Source organism: Ixodes scapularis, unplaced genomic scaffold, assembly GCF_016920785.2.
Source record: "Ixodes scapularis isolate PalLabHiFi unplaced genomic scaffold, ASM1692078v2 PGA_scaffold7__128_contigs__length_106722199, whole genome shotgun sequence".
In the NCBI taxonomy this organism is placed as follows: domain Eukaryota; kingdom Metazoa; phylum Arthropoda; class Arachnida; order Ixodida; family Ixodidae; genus Ixodes; species Ixodes scapularis.
In genome coordinates this window covers 1,555,032-1,576,531 of record NW_024609882.1, presented here as the reverse complement: position 1 = coordinate 1,576,531, position 21,500 = coordinate 1,555,032, and the positions used below count along the sequence as shown (strand labels likewise).

General features: G+C 47.2%; 1 protein-coding gene and 1 non-coding gene across 2 annotated transcripts in view; one reads left to right on the top strand and one right to left on the bottom strand.

The window, feature by feature from the left end:
- Positions 1-21,500, bottom strand: part of LOC8043982 (pseudouridine-metabolizing bifunctional protein C1861.05) — a 482,938-nt gene that overhangs the window by 23,374 nt on the left and 438,064 nt on the right. The gene's annotated exons all lie outside the window — the stretch shown is intronic.
- Positions 18,998-20,004, top strand: LOC8043976 (the record flags this gene model as incomplete). Its single annotated transcript, XR_006076643.1, is given in 2 exon segments — positions 18,998-19,497; positions 19,855-20,004. It is a non-coding gene; the product is annotated as an uncharacterized LOC8043976 (transcript).

The window sequence follows — 21,500 nt, the reverse complement described above, 5'->3', positions numbered from 1 at the left end:
GTTTCCCGCCAACATCAACTAACAAAAAAAATTAAAAATAAAACATTTCGACAAAAATACTGCCTGCGGACATGTTCTAAGTATGTATGAAGCAAACAAGCCTCCAACATGCGTCAGGCTTGTCCGCAGGTGAGTCTGTCGGTCGTGTCTGTACACCGAACACCTTCTGTTTCGTACAATGTATGAGCAGCTTGACTGTGGCTTTAAAATGAGACAAAGACAAAAAAGAAACCAGTAAAAACAGAGCTAAGTGAAGCGGGATTCCGACTACCTGCAGCAACTTAAAATACCTGGAACAAGCCTGGAAAGGACCTCGCTACCACGTCCCAGTTGGTAAAAGGTACAAATGGAGCGGGCGTGAAACCAGGAAGACGACAGGAAACAGGCGTCTGTCGCCAAACGCGAACGGCACGCGCCTGTATTCGCCACTCTCTCTGCCCGACGGTGTTCTTCTTGCTCACCGCCCGAATCGCCCCACCGCCATCATCGTATAACCGCATTCAGAACAACCCCCCCGTCACCTCCCCCTACTCACGGCGTGTTCTTCCGACCACAATGGTTCCGCGGTGGAAGCGCGCTAAACGATCGTGCGCGGGGTAAATGCTCTCGCGGCTGCTCGCCTTTGTGCTTCTGGTCGTCCACGAGCGCGTCGGCGTGTCCAAGGCCGAGTGGGAAAACGGCTATAACGATCATAATAACGGCGATCGCGAAAAACTAATTTCGAGGGCGATTAGGTCGGTAAAGGAGAGAGAAATTTGTGCGCGCACACCACAACGCCTCGCCCGTTAGCACCGAAAAAGTTTTCAAAATCGCCACCCGACGGATTCCTGTCGGAACTCCGAAGACTTCAGCCTCCACTGCTCCAAGCGAGCGCGAGTCTGGAAACGCCGAATTCCCTTACATCGCGCGGGCTGTATAGGGAGTATTCACTGGCGGCCATAGCTGTGTGCGCGACTGCTGAGCGTGTGCTGATGGCTAGCTTCCACAGTTCGTTTGCAACGTGCATTCCGCACCATCGAGAGTGCCGGTCTTAGCAGCCTATCGATGTGAGCTCGTTCTGAGCATGCGCTCTAAACAGCACCCACAAACATGGCGTCTAGTGAATACTCCCTATACTGTGCTTGCGCATAACTGGTTAAGAGGAGAATGCTCCGCTCGGGCCAATCAGACCGAGGGAACGGAGCACGTGGCAGATCTTCGGAAGAGGAACGCAACCAAGTGCCATGGAGCGCATTTCTCATTTACTATTCTGTTCACCAACAACGTCGCCAAGAAGAATAAGGTTGTCGCGTGCCTCACTCGACCGCTCTGATCAGCTCGCTGGGGACGTAGTTTACGCAGCTGGCGAAGTGACGCTGAATTTCGGTCTGCACGTTGCTACGACGAGGCACGTGGTCTCCTCTACGTGCTATCTTCCATTTATGAATAAGTAGTTACGGCTGATCAAAATGAGCAAATTGGCGGTCTCTGTTCTCGCGATCCAGTTAAGATTCTCCGCCACCGTAGTCGCATATACCCTCTCCACGCCCTCAAAGCCCGTGGGAAAGGCACCGGGCGTCGGTTCTTGTCATCGGAGCCCGCCGCATACACCTAACCAACGCAAGCATCGGCGGAGTAGGGCGCCTTTATAACCCTAGTCGACACCCGCGACATCAACCATCGGCGACTCTCCTCCACGTCTCGTTCCGATGGCCCACAGCGGACGCTACGAGCAATCGGGGCCAATCCGATGCTGTCTGAGTATCAGGCGATACTCAAAAAGGGCGCAGCGAAGTTAGGCGCTCACGGCGCTTGATTGACTGGAATATTGCTCGTATAGCATCCGGCCGCGGCGGTCCATCGTAAGGTGAAACGGAATATAGAAGAGCCGAAGTTGAGGCCGAAGTTCAGGCGCGGCCTGTCAAGGCCTATAGAGAACAGTTTCAGGTAGCTCCCGGCCGTCTCGAGTATATACCTCGAGTCGGACCCCGTAGAGGAAAAGTCACGCGACCCCAAATAGAAGGGCAAAACATATAAAATTTTCCCATGTGGTGTGTCTCTCCAGCAAGAAGCGAGAATAGAGGCCAACCAAGCTCGTCTCTCTTCACTGGAAAACGCGACACATTTCGACGCAAATTTCCCGTTGTCTAAGCATCGAAACAACCCGTTTGACCCGCTTTCTCGCCAAACTTATAAGCATAAAAAAAAACTGTGCAGTTTATTTGTTTATCTGTTATGAAAACATAGAGGTTGATAGCTAACAAACCAACAGATTTCTTAAAGAGACCCAGAAAGTACGTACCAGGTTCAAAATCCCAAGTGACGATGATAATCGTGATCATGACCGAGTATTGAAGTATAATATTCTAGCAATAAAAAAAAAAAGAATTCGTTTTTTTTTTTTTTTTTTTTTTTTTCAGATTTATAGTTTGTTTTACTTTCTCCATGGTTGACGGCGATGTTTTTATGCTCGAGTGCGTGAAAATATATAAGCATGTGTCTCCAAATGCCCAGGGAAACGGGGGGGGGGGGGGGGGGGGGGGGTCTACGGAGAGATTTTACGTTACGGGCGGATGTGACGTCATAGACCAAGCGTTGCCCGGATAGATTTTGTCGACCTGATATTCGCCATATCACCAAAAACTAAACTTTCTTTTTTCGTAAAAAGCTGCTGGTTTATGTCCTTCGTTTTTCCTTCAAAAAGTTATAACGAGAGGCGACCTCCCCCCCTCCTCTCTCTCTTTGGCTTTAAATCCGTCCCTGCATGTATTGAACATCTGTTAGACTATTCCAGCAGAAACATTGAATGCGACTAAACCAAGACGGCAACGACCGACGTGACTATACATACGGATGAACATAATTGACCGCAGCGGCGGGGTCGGCACATTAGAAACATTCTCTTCTTCGACACCTACGTGCTTATGACGCATGTGCGTTCCGTGCTTCGAGTGTCGGATGTTGCAACCCCAGACAGAAAATAAACGCAAAAGCGACGCCAGATCAGAGAAAGAATTCACGCCGTACCAGTATACTGCTACCGTCTACTGAAAGGTGCCGATCGAAATCAAAAGCCTCTGCGCGTTCACCGCGTAGATATATCCAGCCAGGGAACAAATCCGAATGCAGTGTTCCATACTCTAGTATACACTAACGTCCGCTCCATCTCTGTTTATGGAGCTTCAATAAAAATAATGATATGCATTGAAAGAATGTCAGGTACAAACACACATATTTCGTTACGTATTGCGCCGAGTCAGTTCTTCATCCGTTGCTGTTTGTCGCCGCACTACTCGTTTCGCTATGGGCTGACAAAAAAAAAAATGCTCGCAAACAAGTTATTTTAACGTGGACGCAAAATAATACGTTTCTAAGCAGGCAGGTAGATTGCCCTTATCGCCGAAAAGTTGGGCTTGTCGTTGGCCAGGGCCTCTAAACTCGTCAAACACAAAGTTGGGGCCGAAGTTGACGGAGCGCACCGATTGGCCTCTCACGACGATGACTTCGCGCTTTTTTCGCCGACGTCCAATGGGCGCGCTCCGCGAACTTTCGTCTCCCACTTTGTGTTTGACGAGTTTAGGGCCCCAGCAGCGTATAGACCTTTCCGAAAATCGCCTGCTGCGCGCTGCCATCTTTGTCTGCTGAGCTGTGGAACGCCTTCTGAGCTTGCGTTGTAGCTCCGTTGTGCGTCATATCAGACGCTGCGCATGCGTCCACAGCTCAGTGACTCAGCATTTTTCGCCCGGGTGATAAGCGCTGGAAAGGTCTATAGGAAAGGCTAAAAAAAAAACGTTTAAACGCTTTTTTTTTTTTTTTTTAGATTGCGCAGCAGCAATTTGAACGTTAGACAGAAACACCCTGCAAGTTCGCTTTTCAGAACCCTATATAGCCTTCGTCTCTGGTGATACGCAATTCCAATTTTGTGACCCTTAGCGGTTTGAACCACCCAGCGAATGGAAGAGATGGTCGTTCTCGCTCCATCGACGCTTCGGGTCGACACCTGTCCAAGAATCGAACGCTGCGAACCCAAGCTGCTCACTGACAGAATGAGAACGACAGGGAGGTCCTTCAGCTATCGCGCCTCCAGCACGAGATTCCCACCTTCGACGGTGCTTCGGCGTCAACCGAGCACCAAGCGCGCACGCACAACCAAAGCACGGTGGAAGGTGACGAGCGCGTGCTACAGGTCGGACATCCGATAGGGACGCCGTATATTCCTTCTGTCAGGGACCATGAAACAAACGGGGGTCCCTGTAGATGAACAGCCGGAATGCTCTCTGCGCTGTGCACAATCACAACATCCGTATGATTGACAACTATTCGTACATCAACCCTTTTACAACGCAAAAAAAAGAAGAAGAAAAAACCATGGATACAAAACACGGAACACACAAAACAGCCGATGAACTTTCAACTTTATACGACAGTCATCAGTCTCGCTGCAAGGCTATTGCAACGCGTTGCTTCTTGGCCGTTCTTTTTTCCCCTACTGTTTTTATTTTCGATAAAAAAAAAATCACTCCATACGTACATACGGCAAACAGAAAACAAAAATCACACGCTTTCCAATCTCCGACCGACGTGTTGCCAGCTAATTTAAATCGAGCTCCGTTGCATTTCTTCTTGCTGCGAGCGGTCGACTCCGAGCTGAAGTTTCTTTTGAGAACGCGGCACAATACCTTTTATGCCGTACTTGTGGCGACATTCGCCATTCATTTACTCTTCTCTCTGGAGTGAACGTATACGAGCTGTTTGAGCGGCGACCTCCGAGCCGCCTAGAAGCGTATTCCTCGAGCGACGGTTGGCCGTGCCGTCCTTGGGTCTTTTCTTCCTCGGCAGAATTTATATCTTGCGTTTTTATTCCCGACGCGTCAGCGCCCAAAAGCGTCAGCGTTCTTGTAATTGTGCCGATCTGGCGTCGCGCGCGCCGCTGCGGTCACGCTATCTCTTTCCCGGCCAAACAGAAGCAGAATCTCAGTGGTGCGACCGTCGCCATTTTCAAGCGCATAGCTGGTGGTGGTGCTGGCTGAATACCCCACCGTTCTACACAATGCCCTCGGAACGTCACTTACTGCGAGCGCTTGAAAACCGATCGCTCTGTATCTGCGGAAGGACCAGCTTACGTTTGCGTACGGAACGCCGCCACGCTCACATTACAGACTTGGCTTTTAGGGCTACGCACCTTTCCTGCTCCGTCATATCGCACAGCTTAATTCGTACACTGCAGTGATTGGCTCACCGACTGCTCTGTTGGAAAGTGAATGCACAGGCATTATTTTCTAGAATGTACCTAAAACCTACTCGAGATTCTAGTTATTGGGTCCTGGGAAAGTAGCACCAGCCGGACACAAACAGATACCAACATGCAGACAACCAAAACCTCGCAAGGCGATGGGCTAATACGTTTACGTTGCCATAGAAATCGCACTCTCGGTCCATTCAAGTCTTCGGAGCTTCCAGAGGGTCGTTCTAAACCAGTCGCACCAAAATTACCATGGAGCATCATCGTCCTGGCAGCGTTCCTCGCCAATATAAGAGTCTTTGGCACTGCGTATGCAATCAACTTATCAATCCTGTCCACCTCCACGAATCTCTTACAATAATAGTGTTCTTCTTGCGCACCTTAATGATTTTTCAGTGTCTCCAAGCACCGACACCGCATGTGGTGGTAGTACGAAGATGTACGCTTGTTTCACCGGTGTGAGGATAGCAAAATCTCTGTTTACAAGAAGCGTCTCCATAAAGCTACCCGTCACCAGAGAATTCAGATCGGCTCACCGAGAAGGGAGGGGTCGAGGAGAAATTGCTCATTTCACGGACCAAAATGGCGACCATACGGAGAGCTTTACTCTACTTTCTCAGGTTCCAGTGAATTTACTCGAGACGAGTCCTGAAGCAGAACAAGCTCACCGAGTCTCAATCGGTCCCAACAGCTTGAGACACCGCGAGTGTTAGGTAGGCTACACTGTGTACCTTACACGCGAACACGTTGAGCGATCTCACGTTTGCCCACAACACGCATGTGCGGGCACTGCGCGTGCGCAGAAACAATTAAAACTTGTGTTTGGGCGAGTTGGTTCATACTGATTTAAAAGGTTAAAAAGCTCAACACAACAAGGACAATGAAGACACGAAGGCGACAGGACGGGCGCTAACTCACAACTGATTTTATTAGAAACAACACTGTCACTTTTATACACAAGATCGTATGCCAAACCCACACTGCAACCAATCACCGCTCTCACAAGCAACTATCTAGAAACATTACTTCTTTCTGAAGCAAAAAGAGAGAGGGCGCGCTAACGCATTTGTCATCTTTCTTTTTGATATAAAACGCCTCTATAATCTCTCTCTCGGTCTTATCTTTTGATTTCTTTAAAAATTTTGTTTCAGCCAAAAGAGGCTTACAGTCAGCACATCGCCTACAGTGGTCTGCCAGGTGTCCCCCCCGCGTTGTTCTGCACAGAAAGATTATGCTCGCGTGCCCTATCGTTAAAACAGCGCCCGGTTTGTCCAATATAAACTTTTCCACATCTTAATGGAATCTCATAGACAACATTAGTCACACATTCAGTGTACTGTACAGCGTGCTTTTTTGAACAAAGTGCTTTTTTCTGCCGTGTAAGCATCGGACAGATTTTTGAGAGCTTGCAAGGGGCTGAAAAAACAACATTTACATCGTATCTACTAGCTATCTTTTTAATGTTGTGAGACACTTTATGCCAATAAGGAATCACATGTACACGTCTTTTAACTTTATTTGTCTGGCCGCCCCCTTGTAAGTTAGTTCTTTTTATTTTTTGAAGTAGGCTCTCACAGCAGCTCGATATCAGGTTAGGTGGGTACCCTACGTTTTTTAGCCTTTTTACTTGCTGAGCAAAACTGATGTCCATCTGATGTTTGCAACTTTTTGCAAGGGCTGCCTGAAGACATGTTAACGCGATTCGTCTCTTGACCAGTTTGGAATGTGCACTTTTGTAAGAAACAAGGCTTTTCTTTGAACGCGGGCTATACCTCCAACAAACATGGTCGTTGGAAAACATGACCATAAGGTCCAAAAACCGAATGCAGTTCAGCACGGGCATTTCCCATGTAAACTTGTCCACCTGACGCTTCTTTAAAAGCTTTAACGATCCCCGCAACAACCTCATCCAAACCCAAATTTGTGTCTAAAATTACAAGATAATCGTCAACATATCTAAAGACTTTAACTACATGCAATTCAGGTAGGCATTCCAAAATCCGTCTGTCCAATGACGCTAAAAATATGTTACATAAAACAGGGGCAACCGACGAGCCAATACAAACACCACATTTCTGTACAAAGAAACGCTCATTGTAACTGACAGCAGTGGACTGGAGGTAAAAGACCAACAGCTCTAAAAAATGTTCGCTACTAACGCCCGCGACACTTTGAAAGTTTACCTCTCCCGACTCGTCTATCTTATCCCGAACAGCTCGGAGTAACCCGTCGTGAGGCACAGAATAATAGAGGTCCTCAACATCTACAGACAAAGCCGAGAGGGCATTTTTACACCCCTCTCTAAACACGTCAATCACTTCATCCGAGTTTCGTACAAGAAAAGGGTCCCTCAAAGCCAAGGTTGCCAGGCTGCGCTGTAGATAACGGCTAACCATAAACTGCCACGTGTTCCTCTCAGACACAATGGCTCGGAAGGGACAATCAGGCTTATGCGTATAATAATAATAATAAAATAAAATAATAATAATAATAATAAAATAATAAAATCAGTTGTGAGTTAGCGCCCGTCCTGTCGTCTTCGTGTCTTCATTGTCCTTGTTGTGTTGCGCTTTTTAACCTTTTAAACGCAGAAACAAGATCCCGAAAAAGTGAAGCTTTTGCGCATGCGCGGTGTCAACAGCAGCGCCACCCCAGTGACCACACCCCTTCTTCGATTCTCGTCGCCCACGATAGCCGGACGAGCCTCGGAATCGAGATTACGCCACAATAAATGAATAAAAAGCTTTCGGTGTCGGGACGCGCACCCGAACGTTCCACGACAATTCATTCTCACGCATGAGTCACCCCATCAGCGCTGCCGACGAGAAACGACTCGGATTTGAGGCAGATCCACCCCTTCGTCGAAACAAAGCCCAACTTCCGCACAGACGAACGCAATGGTTCCGTCGCGTCACGTGCAGACTACCGCCGTCGCCGCGGAAAACATTCCTGCGCGTCGAATCGCCGTTCGCAGGGGGAAAACAGCGTCCATGGGTTATCCATCGACGAGTCCGACACGCATGGCATCATCGGAATTTGGAAGGCGATAGACTCCGTCCAACCCTACAGAAGCTGACAGGGCGGTGGGAGCTCTACGCACTCGACGGACCAGTCCGACCGACTCTTTTTCATCACCTGACCCCACTCTCTGCAGGCGGGTGTGGGGACGGGAACGTGATCACGTGACGAAAGATCGACGTACGACTGGTCCAGCGAGCACGTAACTTCCGCCTCACTGTCAGCTTAGGGGTGAACGTAGTAGAGAAACGCAGACGACGCGTGACCGTTCGATCACGAACTCGCGAATGAGGCACTCACGAAAGGAGAGAAGAAAAGGTGAAGAAAAAGAAAATAACGAACGAACGAAGAAAGACGAGAACGAGGATAGAGAGAGAGAGATGTCAGACAGAAACGTCCTGACCTCCAAGAGGTGTCGACATGGTAGCACGGAGGCGGGCAGAGCTGGTCTCGCATATGAGCGGCGAACCATACGAACTCTTTGTTGCCTCGAAGGGCAGGACAAAATGGCGGAAGCGCCACTTCGTGACGTTCCTCGATGATGCGTCTAGCTCGTTCGAAGGCTCTTTGTCTGCAAGTGCACGTGGACCAGCCAACGGTGGGACCCGCACGCGTCTCTGACGTCACGCCGTAGGTATGCGCATGCGCAGATACTCCTTGGTGCAGGGAAGCGCGCGACTGTTTGCAGACGGACAGTGTGAGAAGTGCAGCACTTCTCACACTGTCCGTCTGCAAACAGTCGCGCGCTTCCCTGCACCAAGGAGTATCTGCGCATGCGCAGATATTGAAAATTCTCATTTGTATGAGAAATTTCTGTGTCCAATAAACACATATGAATCATACAAGATATATAAGAACATATAAGAACCATATAAGAGCTATATAAGAGCTATATGAGAACATACAAGCGCCATATAAGAAACTAGTGGGAAGTTTCTTATAAGTTTCTTACGTGGTTCTTATATATCTGATATAATTCTTATATAGTTCTCATATAATTCTTATATTGTTCTTATATATCTTGTATGATTCATATGTGTTTATTGGACAAAAGAAATTTCTCATACAAATGAGTTTTTTTTACTAGGGTGCCGCGGGGTGCAAGCTGCAGAATAAAGTCTGACGGTCATCGAGGAGCTCGGAGTCAATATGTCGTAAACACATGTAAGAAAACCGCGTGTCGCGTGTGTGCCAAGAATGCTAACGTGCGACGTATCCCTCTAAATTGTTTTTCATGGCTATGTGCGGCGAGAAGTTTGGGTATCGCCACCTGGTGGACTTTTTTGGCAACCCAGAGTGAGGATACTTCAACTTCCGCTGCTGGTGCAAGCACGTGCAATGCCAATAAGCTTCTATGCACTATGAAAATTACAACATAACCGCGTGGGTAGCACGTGCACTACCCATAGTGAGGAAAACAGAAGCGCCCCCAAGCGAGCTTTTCACCGCAAATGAGACACCTAGGAGAAACAGGGGACAGGTTACCGATATGTGGTGTGCTGATATGCCAAGTTTCTGGATCAGAAATTCTAAGACCGTAATTTAATATACGGGCATGAAAAATCGACAAAAAAAAAAAATACGCGCAAAAAAAAAAAAGAGACAGATGAAGCTAGCATTACTACGCTTGCTACAAATTTAGCAGCATTAAAATGGCGAGAAAATAAATATCTGGGTGAGTCTGCATTCATGTGTAAATGCAACACAGCACCCGGCCGGCTTATCAACAACAATGATAATGAAATATTCACGAATAACTACCCCAAAACCTGCTGTGTGATGTGTGGGTACACCACCGCCACCAGAAAAACAGGGGCGATACCATCGTCAGCTCATTTTTTTTTGTACCCTCTCTATAATCCGCTAAGAGAGACGGCGATATAGTGAAGGTGTGGATATAGCGAAGATGTGGATACAGCGAATATACATATATAGCGAAGGAAAGTTGAAGTAGGGCTGCAATACTGCGGGCATTTAAAGTAATAATAAAGTATATATATATATATATATATATTTTTTTTTTTTTTTTTTTTTTTTTTTAAGAACCTGAGATAGACAAATTTGTCAGTACAAGCACCCCGGCCGATCGTGTAGACCCGTCGGTATGCGCGTAAGAGAGCGTCGTGGCCGGCTGGCCCACTAACCCTGATATGTGTCGGGTTGGCTGCTTAGCGCGCCGATCGGGGACAAAGGAGGCGACTGAGGATAAACGGAGCCGAACGTGCCTTGGCGCCGAGCATTGTCCGCAGCCCAATGAATTCCCGAACGAGAACAAACAAAACAAATTCGCAGAATAAGAGAAAGAGAGAAAAATAAAGAAAGAAACGGTGTACACGCGTTCCTTCTGGGGTAGTCAACCCCCGTACTTGTGATATACGCGAAGGTTTTCCTTGGCGATGAACCGCGACGCGCACCTGGGCTCTTTTGCATGTTTTCATTACTTTTATTCGACGGAAGTTCACTGCGCCGAGAGCTTGGATTTCATCGATTGGTGACTACTCGTCTAAAATTTATTCTCATTGTACCCATTCTTCTAAAGGAAGTATATATCAATAGGACAAGACAAGAACAAGTAATTTCGCTTCCATGAATACAAACCTGTAACTCGACAAAACACTACATCAACAATAAGTGGAGGTTCAGCGAATGAGTATAGCGAATTCACTACCACGTAACAATACGAGTATATCACAGGAAGCAAATGATTGTCGACATATCATAATGTCATAAAACATAACGGACGTTCAAAGGACGGGGTTCAACCCCGCCCCTTTATTCGTCATGTGTTCACTGAAAACAAGACGAATCCGATCGACAAGTATCTTTTTTTCTCATATATTTTTATGCTAATTGCCATTGCCTGGAGAGATTAACACACATATAAAAAAAAATTCCACGCGCAACATTTCGTGCAAACAATATAGCCGCTACGGATATTAAGGTTTTACAAAATTGCGTGTGAGGGTTATACTTATATCATATATGGAGTGTGTCAAAAACAGGTGAACTAGGCCACTTCTTCATTTTTACCTTGTATGTGTGAGTCTGTATTTTAAAACATTTCCCGTGACATTCGTCTTAGAATGTTCCATCAAACGATACACGAATGGACCGATGTAACTGAGCGTTCGGCGCATGCGTGAAGCCGCCATATTTCACGGGCGAGAACCAGCAGTGCACGAGACGGTTCCTGCTGTCTCGTACTCTGCAAGGGCAGACCTCTAGCGAGGTTGTCGCGCGCACAGAAAGACTAAAGTTCCCTCGATGCATTGCAGCAGCGGTGGCGTAGCCAAACTGGCTGGTGACATCGGTCTATTGCTGCATTTTGCTTCCAATTGAGGACGATCCGGCGGCCAAAACGTGCCTCAAAGTAAAAAGTTTAGCAACGTTAAGGTGCAATTAAGTGACTCAGTCAACATAATGCATCCTTTCCTTTCTGTCGCGCTTCAAAGTGTACCATCCGCATCGAGTTTTGCCGTTTTTGTGAAGTCTAATTGCGCGATGTATACACGTAAAACAAAGCGATATGATTTTGTACAAACAATGACTGATAGTTGACTATTTTTGTTGAGCAGCTTTTTGTCCCAGTCCCCTGTTGTCATGCGGATTTCCTGATCACGTGACAGCAAATAACATAGATTCCATTTGATTGGATCGACAAAAATGTTTATAATATTGTGGGCACGATAAATCAGGCGTGAAAAAGTGCTTCAACTTTGCAATTTTGTCACTCTTCCCGATAGGTTTGTCTTTTATCCTCCCCATATAACCTTTGCTCATATAGTCTTCGTAAAAAAACATCAAAAAACATCAAAATACTCGTGCTATGCTCTTCGTTAAGAAATTTACGGCATTACAAATATGCGGCAAGGCAAAACGTTTAACGACTTCAACTAAAAAAAAACGTTCAGCTTTTCACTCTGGTGAAGAAGGAAGACCAGCGAAGCTGTACTGTGGTGGGAATGAAGCAAACTTGTGCCTATCTCAAATACTCTACTCAAAATACTGTATTTCAAATACTTTTTGATGTATCTTGGTATCTTGCAAATACTTTTGATCGAGAGTATTTGATACTCTATTTTAATTCCATGTCTGAGTATCTTGTACTCATCTCAAATACATTTTTGACATTCCGCCATTTTCCGAGTTGTTCGGTATGAACTGGCGTGGGCGTGGCACGAGCAAGCGTGAACACTCTTTCGAGCAACCAAATCGCGTTGCTAGCTCCGATTATATTGAGTGACTTTGGCTGAGCCCGTGAAAACATCGCTTTTGTGCCGAATGTAACTCATATCTCGGCCCATAGTTCGTTAAATGAAAGTTCTCGCCTCGTTCTCCCAAAGGTGTCTTATCGTTTCCTACACTCTCAAGAAAAAAGGGTGTCAAAAGGTGTATTCTTACACCCTTTGTCCCATATAATACACCCCCAAACTTCAATTCGACATACAGCGCCCTACAGACGAACAGACGGCCCGAAATTTTACGAGGGGCTTCATAGCCGTGTGGTACAACTTATTAAAATAGCTCATGTACGTTTTACTGAACACGAAAAAAATAATTCGGGTTTTCTTGGCCCTACTGTAAAAACTCGGTGTTTTCTTTATGTTGTCTTTGATACGTAGTTTAGTTATTTACAATGTTGTACCACACGGCTATCAAGACCCTGGTAAAATTTCGGGCCCTCTGTTCGACTGTAGGGCACTGTACGTCGAATTGAAATTCTGGGGTGTATTATATGGGACAAAGGGTGTAAGAATACACCTTTTGACACCCTTTTTTCTTGAGAGTGTAGAGTTTCCCCCCAAAACTCCTCAAACAAAAGGGGTGGTTTTACGGAAGTAAAGATTGCCACCCTGAGGCGCAACGCAGACAGGAAAACGACCTACGACAACAATGCAGACTTGAGTGTCAAGAAAATAACAAATAGAAGAAAATGAGGAGTGGGCAAACACACACAAACACACACACAATACATTTTTGTGGGAGAAGCGCTAAGTAGATTCACTCACCCTCAAACTCACACTCGCACAATATGAATACTCAACTCGCCCGAGCATCCATTCTAAGAATACATTTTTGTTTTGCATTTTGTATATTTGAGCCCGCTACGGCAAAACGTCGAGGTTTTCTTTCGTTTATTTTCTTTTTGTCGCCAGTCCGTCTCCTATTGCTCTCACGAACACTGTCTGTAAGCGAACATTGATAAGCAGAGAACAGGACAGGAAACGAGCTAAAAGCTGGATGGCCTCTCAAAATCCCAACAAAGCGTCCCCCAACGTTGAGTGTCTTTCTGAACCCAACCTACTTGAAGAAGGTGCGACCAGTGCCGTGGCTATTATGTGGGTTCTCTTTGTTATCCACTCACTCATATTCGTATCCCAAGTTCGTTTATAGTGAACTCCTATAGACAATATGGATTGTAGTTAGACGATACGTTTAAGGTGCGCCGCAGGACGTGATATTCAGCGATGTCGTCATTGACGAGGCGCTCTGACCCGTTTGTTTCCTCCAAACCTCGGTGTTTACCCAAGACAACGCCTGTGCATATGCCCACAGGTCTTGTGGGCATGTTCATGTTTTTTTTAATACAGCGCGGGGCACAGTGTAATGTAAAAATACTAACAATTAGCGAAGTGACGTTAAGTGCCGGATCTCTCCCGAAAGCAGTAATAAGAGGATGCGAGCTTGAGGGCGTTTGTGCTGAGCTGGGCACCGTGCATGCGGCATTGTTCATGCAGGCCGGAGTGGTAACAAAAGAGCCCCTCCTCACCGAAGAACACGAACTCTAGCCGAACGCTGACGCCGCGTTCGGTTAATTCAGCCGAGCGTCGAGTCATTGTATTTGTTGTCCCCATCCATGTAGTTCCAATCTTAACCGCTTTGTGCGCCACCGGTCTGATCTCCTCCCCAATAGATAAATTTCTCGTTGTCCCAGAAATGTTTTGGAACATGTATCATTGATATTGACACGCGCGTTGCCGAGCGAGCGCGTGGCTGAATGGTTGCCGCGCTTGGATCTCGCGCGAAGGCTCCGGGTTCGATACCAGGGAGCGGACTCCTCTTTTATTCATTCTTTCAACTTAACATTTTCCGTAAGCTCAAAAACCTTGTCGTCTGATCGAGTTACGAATGTTCTACGCCGAATGTCCCAGAAACCCACCCGGGTACGAAAGGTGCTCCGAGTGGTGGTCCGGAGTCAGTCTCGCCCCAGCGCTCGAACCTGCTGTTTCGCCGACATCGACGCCTGCGACGCTAGCCTTTCTGTATTTTGTTTTGGGCACAAGTTCGCCCCATTAAACGCTTAGTTTCTTCAGTTATCCGCCGCCTCGTCATTTTTCATTCGTGACAATATCCCTTATAGTTAGACTGCATAAAATAGTTCTACGATACTTTTTTTCTTCTTTTTGCCGTTTTGTCTTGTTGCGTGCTAATAAACCATTCTGGTAACCCAGATTTCCGTAGCTGTATACTTGTCGTTGTCACTGACGTCGATACAAATTACGCAATGCGGAAGTGTCTTCAAAAGTAATTAAATTACATTTCTAAGTATTTGTTGTACTCAATTCAAGATACTTTACTGTGAAAGTAACTTGAGGAGTATTTTAAATTCTTTACGAAGCAGATATTTAGTAACCTAAGTTAAATACTTTTATCGAGTATTTCGTCCAACACTGGAATGAAGTAATGGCCGGCCGCAAGTCGGCAAGTCAGAGTAAAAAAGCTCGAAAGGTTGTCGCCATCCATGAGCGACGGCGGCTATCAGAAAGCCGGCAAGCCGGTTAACGGGTTGCCGCCGTCGCTCATAGATGGCGGTAGCTGTCCAGAGTTTTGTGTCATCATTTGTTTGCTAGCGGACACGATCTTGTGGAAACTGCCCTTAACAGCTCTGCTGTAAAAAGGGGGGAAAAAAAAGCAAATAAATGACCAGATTCGGTTTTCTTCTTGTTCGGAGTGATTAGTATACTCTTCAAAAACAAGTTCTATCATTTTCCCTCCGTCTAAGCTACAACACGTCAAAACCTAGCTTCCCGTCGGCTTTGTACCATATGTTATTGTAGTAACCAGAAAGGTAGTTTCATTTCAGCACTCGACAGCCAATTGTGAAGTCACATGTGTCTCACCTCCTCGCCCACGACAGCTTTGATGACACATACGCGACCGGTTAAGAAGCTCACAGAATAGAAATCTACACGGCGTCGTGAGTCTGGGCTCTGACTCACGAATCCCCATATTTATAGACGTACGAAGCGAGGGGGAGAGGCTCAGACCTTTCGAGGACCAACTGAAATGTGTTGCGACCTTCAAAGAGGCTTTTGCCCGACGCTCCGCAGCTGCGTGACTCAACGAACTAAGAAGCAACATCCTAAAAGCAAGTCCGGAGGTCAATTACGACGCAGTTGTTACTGTATACGGAATGAACCAGTTTTCTTGCGACCCGGCGTTAGCAATGTCGTGTCTGTACTCCTCGCAAAAAAAAGAAAAAGGCTTAAAAAAATTAAACGGTAGTTTGCAGCTCCGCCCATTGGGGGAGTAACATTACGTTCTAGCGTACCGTGCACCGATACCCAAGTTAACGAACCGTCTTGTCAGAGCAGCTCCCGCTAAACACAGTGTATCAGTTAGCACGATGTCTCGTCGCCTATGCGCTATTTTTTGTTTCTTCTTTTTTGTCGGTTCCAGCGTTAGCTGCACAGATGAGTGCTCACATCCGGTCGTGTCGCGCGAATACACTCCAGTATTTGCTGCGTTGCGCGACGAGACGCGACGCATAAGCGAGAGTCGGGCAGCAGTCCGGCGCCATGGCTCAAAACACGCCGAGGCTCCATTTCCTCCCATTTGCATCGTAGCAGCAATCGTACACAGTGGACCGCAGCGGGCGCTACGAAACGAGCCACCCCAACCAATCCCACGGTCGGGCAGTCACGTGATGCGTCCACAGCGCTGGATGAACTGGGATAGCTCGTGGCGCCCACTGCATTCCATTATAGACGGTGCACAGTTATGCACAGCGACAAATGCCATCATCTCTGCGACTGCGACAGTTTAATTGCGTATGTTTTATCGAGCGATGTGCGATGACGGCGGTTACATCTCCCAGAACGGAGTACCTGCCCAAAATAGTTTTCAATTGTCTTTTCTCGCTGGCTTCTATTATGAATGGAATAACTGAAGATTCAGATGATGGGAGGATATCTGCTGACCAATGCGGAGCGCAAGTTGGCCTGCTTCTTGCGCAGGGGCTGTGGTGACGTCAGAACGCGCCCAGCTCTGATTGGTTGTGAATGAGGGATAGCGGGCGGACCTCAATGATAGCTGCCTTTAGGTAAACCCACTATCCTTACAATCGGAGCTCGGTGTCGTTCTGACGTCACCGCGACTTCACAAGAGGCAGACGAACTTGCGCACCGCATAAACTGTTTTTTTACAGCGGAGCTGTTAAGGGCTAATTACCCCAGTTTCGTGTCCGGTACCAAACAAATGTCGACACAAAACTACACAAAACTCTGGACAGCTACCACCATCTATGAGCGACGGCGGCGACCTTTCCAGCTATCCTGCAGCTATATGCATGGATAGTTGGGCGAGTTGGTGGGAATTTATCGTAGGAAACGGCGCGCAAAGCAGACGAGGACGAAGAGGAAACACACGGGACGAGCGTATACAGCTTCGCCGGTCTTCCTTCTTCACCAAAATAATTTTTTTTTTTTTTTTTACAGAAAGGGAGGTTTGTTTTGTAATTTTATTGTGAAATGCTTACTCTGAAATACATTTTTAAAGAAAAGCTTAGATTGCTACGTGCAGGCGCCGATTTTTACGGCCCATTTTAGATCGAGCCTCGGCATTTCAGACACCCTTTATATATTTCGGTGTTATGTAACCTTTGGACCGAAAACATCCGGGGGGCGCTATCTTTCGGGGTATTACGGTATCGCCATCTCCACGATGCCCAATGCTCTTTGCCATTCCGCTCCAACGAAAGGCGCAGCGCGTTGTCGATCGCTGCACATTCCGAGCGAGGTCTACCCGGAGGAGGAGATCTGCTCACCCGAGCACGACGTTCCCAGACACCTCGCACGAACACACGTCCCGAGCGCGGTCGTTGACAGCTGCTGCCGGCAAGCATCGCACGGCTGCCTCTGGGCACTCCCGCTTCGACGTCACCGACCGCAAAACCACGCTCCCGAAAACCCGCGCCCATTTCAGCCGTTTGATTTCACTTTGTCTTCTCTGACACTGACAAATATTATGTTCTTTGTTATACCTTTCGTACCTCACAATGGACGACGCTTCCCATCGGAGTGATGTTCGCAAACAAATAAAATACATCTGGTTGCCAAGTCTTTGCACGTAACCTTTAGGCCACAAAGAAATGTATTGGCGAATAAGCAGTACCGATGAAGATTGTTCGGGTTGAAAAAAACGTAGATCTCGTTTCGTCGACGAAGAATCAAAATCGGTGCTTGTCGCACAAATGGGATCACGGTCACAAAAAGAAAGATTATAAATAAAACACGTTTGTGACTCGTGGTGATGATTTTATTGACATGTCACCAGGTTGACATCTGGGAAAAGTTAAAAAAGAGGTAAAAAAAAAAAGCTAGTTTAGGTTAAATGATACATTAAACAAAGTATGACTGGTGCGTATTTTTAGCGGTCGCTTTTTGCGTCTTGAATTTGAAACACCAAGTTCGTCTATAATCAATTTAAGAAAGGGAAGGGTGGATTTTACCGCGATGGGAGTACAGGCGACGAGCTCCGGGGTTTTAATGTCTTTCATGTTGCAGTATAGAAAGCCAAACATGCCAGGAAACTCGGTTGCAGATGCAAAACTTGAAAGTATAAAGCAGAGAGGACGAGGACGGGAAAAGGACAAAGATGTCCTTTTCCCGTCCTCGTCCTCTCTGCTTTATACTTTGAAGTTTTGTATCTACTAGCCAACACGCTCGTTTTCAATTGTAATCGGTTGCAGGTTCGTCGATATTCTTGTGGCACTGGTATATTCAACAGAGTAGTCACTTTTGTAAACGGGGGTCTGAGCAGCGGTGCCAACACCAAACTCGATGACATCATCCCTGCTTCGTTTTTGTACGGCCTTTCTTGACGCGCGAACGGCCTTCTACAAGGGTAAGCTACACAAAGCGACCCGTACAAGGTCAGACACGATAACACGTGACGGTCAGCATCATCCGTGGAGGTAACGAACAAAAGTATAAACGAAGGTTGTTGAGGTCTCTTTCTCTCCGAGAAAGAAGTCCCTCTGCTCGGTATCCAGACGGCAGCCGCACGCTCGTGGTTCCCAGACTCCCAGACCACTTGGACCAGAAGCAATCGTAGTAAATATAAGTCTTGCGAAGAAGGCGAAAGAGCGAGCACGCTTCGAAAGAAAGCCTCGCGTGACAAGTGCCATCCGGATGACTCGGAACACAAAAGACAACAGGGCCGTTTCAAAGCAGCGTTCATAGTTGCAGAACGAATCATTTCCGCCAGGTCGCCTCGCGAAGAAGACAAACCGGGACTGACCACATCGCCGAAGCCCTCTCCGACAAAAGTCCTTCGCGGTGACGTTTCTACGAATAAAACACATCGGCTCAAGAACGCAGCAGAGAGAGCCCTTTTCTTCCAACCGCCACCCGTTTGAAGGATAACAAGTTGGGTGGAGGAGGAGAGTGAGGGCACCACCCAACCACCCAACTCTACACGCAAGGAAAAAAAAGAAACGCACAAAAAAACGGGTCCGTCCGCAGCATCGCATCAGCCGCCAGGAATGTTTTGCACCTGGCGCGACCACTCGATATCCGAGAGTCCGCACTCTCGCAGCACAGGTGTGGCGCCCGCGCTTGCGTAGCGACGGCAGAGCCGCCATGTTGGATCGGCGGCGGCAGTGACGTTTCCCCAAGGGTGCCGGATTCGAAAATCTCAACGGTGCTCGCGGTGGTGCGCGTTCGACTCTCGTTGAGCACGTGCGGGCGTGTCTCCGGACAAGATGTCGGACTGGAGCCAGCTTTCGCTGGGCCGCAAGGCGGGCTACGCCTTCGCCGCCCTCAGCCTGGTGCTCGTGTTCATCGCCTTCGCGACGCCCTACTGGCTGGCGTCCGACCCGCGCATTTACAGTGCCCAGTTGCTCAGGCTCGGACTGTGGGAAGCCTGCTTCCGAAGCTTCTCCAACCCGAATGACTTGAATATGGAGAAGTTCTACGTGGGTTGTCGATGGGTGCTCACGTACGAATACAACACCCTCAGAGACTTCATCGAAACCCGTAAGCACCGCAATCGGCCGGCCCCTCTCCCTTTTTCTTTTTTTGGTAGCTGGTGCGATTTGATGACGGTTCCACTCGACTTGGAACTTCTATTATTGTAAATCGAGCCTTCGGTAGTGCGCTTATTCGGTTTGGCCTGGTTACCGGACCGTCTGGGCGCACATTGATCGGTTGTGCGCGCGAGACGTGCTGCCGGGCGCGTCAGGCGCATCCGAGGTTGAGAGGGCAATGACAGGGTCGCAGACACCGACCTGGCCGTCATGGCGCGCTAAACGAACTTTGAAAATAGACAGCGAAGTTACGTCCGCGCTCCATTTTCCTCCGCCGCGGTGACACTTCTCGTTCGCTTTTGTGCAGCCTTCTTCGTGGCGGTGCAAGTCTTCTTCACCATTGGCTTCACGGTGCTGCTCCTGGCATGCGTCGTCCTGCTGGCCATGCACATCTGCCTGCCTGCCGCCAGGGCCTTCCAAATGCTCAAGGTGGTCATCGCATTACTGATCGCCTCAGGTGAGATTTTTCCTGCCCTACAATTTTCTGAGCAATCCTCCGCTCCGGATGACTTGCCGTACATACTACACAGATGACGCAGTCTACCCATGATAATGCACTGAAATGCTCATAGATCCTAGTCAGCACTAGGATCAGGCCTGTAGCCAGGATATTTTTTTTTTTTTTTTTTCGGTGAAACCCCCCTTTTTTCCCTTCCGCCAAAAAGTAAACACTCATGACGGTGCCTCGAGGTGTAAAAGAACATGAAAGATTAAAGTGACCAAAGTAACTGTAGAGTGTGTTAGTTTAAAATTTAACTTGACATGGGAAGAATAAAAGAAACTCTGGACAAGTGATATCTTTTTAAATATATGTTCATTGTCCCTTGTCCCGAGAGTTTTATGCATGCTCTGTCAAAACATGAAAAAAGAGTGTTTCACAAAACATCTTCAAAAACGTCAATATTTTTCCTTTTTTTTTTTTAATGCTGGGGGGGAGGGTGTAGGGAGGCATTCCCCCCCCCCCCACCCCCTGGCTACAGGCCTGACTGGTTCTCTTTAAAAGGACTGGTCTGAAATAATGTTCTAGAAACCATACTCGTTTCCACCGCAAGAACCACAGCGAAAAGAGTCTGGCTCCGTGTGTAGCACTATGAATTTTCCCCTTCATGTTGAGTACTACGATATATGTGGGTGCATTTTAGACTAGATATGTGTTATCTTATCAAAAATTACTTTTTTCAGATGCCAAATGCATGGCTTCTTCCTTCGATAGCCAAATATTGTAAGAACTACTTCGCGCGGTCCAGGAACAATGCACAAAAATTGCTTTATTCTTGAGGTGAAAACGAGGAATGGAAGAACGTCACAAGACAGATCTTGAGTTAAAGGAGATTCAGGAACATGCTTCTAATTCGAGACAGTGCGTTTTGTAATCAATGACTCTTGTGAGGTAAATACCACATTAATCTTTTTTCAGGAAAAGTTTATTTGCGGATGTATGCCACACGTGTCCTATCATGTCCTACTAAGGCACTTAAAAAAACTTTTTTTTTCTTTTACTTCATGGCCTTTTTAACATCTCTTTAGGACATTAGGCAAGCAAATTCCTGCAGTAAACTTGCCCCAGTACTCGACCCAGAAACTTTACAGAGGTGCTGACATTGAGCAGAAAAGATAATGGATAACACACTAGTCACGAAATTTGCTGGAAGTGCAGGAGCACCTGCACCATAATCATCGCTTCCAGGGGCAGCTCTGATGCTGTTTAAGATCAGCCAGGTCACCATGTTGATAGTATAGTATTAGTTTTTTTGCATATTATGCTCCGACGACGAGTTCTCACTGTCACAGTATAGTGCATAGAGGCCACAGGATATAACTCCCCAGAGTGGAATAAAGAAAGGCTTTAAGCATAGAAACAAGGGCCTGGAGGATCAACGAAACCACGGTGATTGAAGCCACTGGTTCACACTGTCTGGGAAGCTAAAAACTGTAAAAACAAAATTGCAGAAC